Source organism: Tinamus guttatus, unplaced genomic scaffold (assembly GCF_059628265.1).
Source record: "Tinamus guttatus ecotype Peru unplaced genomic scaffold, ASM5962826v1 Tinamus_guttatus_pri_ptg000394l, whole genome shotgun sequence".
NCBI classification, from domain to species: Eukaryota; Metazoa; Chordata; class Aves; order Tinamiformes; family Tinamidae; genus Tinamus; species Tinamus guttatus.
The window spans coordinates 1,430,808-1,432,436 of NW_028288928.1; positions in this window are offsets into that span (position 1 = coordinate 1,430,808).

The following is a 1,629-nucleotide window of genomic DNA, read 5'->3' on the forward strand; positions in this document are numbered from 1 at the left end:
TGAAAGCAAGTGTGGTCCAAGGACGCACCGAGAGCGCTTCCCGACACGCGGAGGAAGTGTCAGTGACAGCAGGCATGGCCTTAATCCTTTGCAAACATAGAGCCTGGACAAATTCAGCCTGGAATGGAGGAAAAGTGGAGCGCTGGTGGGGTAATGAAGACCTGATGACAGAAAGATACTGTATTTGATTCACCCCCCCACACACAGGAAAAACAAAACAAAACAAAATAAAAACAACAAAAATGATGGACTCCAGAGGAAGAAAAGCTGCTTTAACTCAAGGCTAACACTTGTGTAAATTGGAAATAAATGAGTGTAAAATGGACACAAACACAGATAGGCTAGAAACTAGAAGCAAGCTTCCATATGCTAGAATTATGAGGTTTAAATAACATAAGAACATAAACCTCACAAAGCTGTTCCCTTGGCCTCTTTTGTGATACACGATAAACCAAACTCCCAGGTGTGCACTCTTTCCTCAGCTGACCTGACAAATTAAGAGCCATTTTCTCAGAAATTTCAAGCTCAGCAGTTACCAAGTGCATTTTGCTGTAGCTTGACTTTGACTATTTTTTAACTGCACTATTTTTGACTGAGAGTCTCCCAAGCAAGGCACTGAGAATGTTAAAATGGAGACATATTTTTGAATGGATTCATGATTTGAACCTTTGTGGCCCACTGTTTGTAGGTATAACTGTCTTCTCAGGCAGACAAGAAAACTTTGATGATGCTCGATGCGGACCATTCCCACCAGATGAAGACATCAAGCAATCCTTAAGAAAATGTTCAAGCATTTACACTGGGAACTGCCAACTGCCAAGCACTGCCCTGCAGCCATCCCTGGGCAGCTCAGGCACCATCGTTACTTGTTCATGGTTCCTTCTCCTCTCCTCCTGCACTGAGGACGATGGAGCTGCAAGATGCTCAGCTCCTTTCAGACATCAAGAACAGCCAACCTGGCACTGTCTGCAAACGTCCAATGCATCCATTTTATCAAAAGACAAAAGCATCAGCCTCAAAAAGGATGTTGAATGCTACAGCAGGGCTACAGCTTTGGAATATTTTCATGGACTACCATGCAATTGCTTTTTTTTTTTTTTACAGGGGAGGGAGACAAAAAGAATTTAACACTGAAGAAAGAAAACGTGTAAAAAAAAAAAAAGAGAATAATTTAAGTAAAGCAACAACAAAGTCACCATGGAAAAATCCACCCCAGCAGAGGTGGTTTGGGTGCTATTAAGAGACAACAGTTTTAAGTCTTCTGCATTTGTCATGAATGTACATGAGTAATTTATTTTTGACTGTCATTCAAAATGCATGACACTGATGTGACCATCTAAAAATAGCTTCAAATTATCTGTTTGAGAAGTTGGAACTGCCACCAGCTACTGTTTTGCAAGTGATGAGCCAAAGGTTTGTAAGCAAAGTATTTCTCCTGGTTAGCTTGGAAAGGACTCAAACACAATCCTGGGGGCTTGTTCTGCTTTCTAGTACCTGCCATTCACTGACCCAGTTCTTGTACCAAAGATTTCTACCTTCTTCTCACATACTTAGAAAAGGAGTAAAAAACACCTTATATAATGTATTTAAAACAGCATACACTGAGTAAATTGAACTTAGATGGCATGG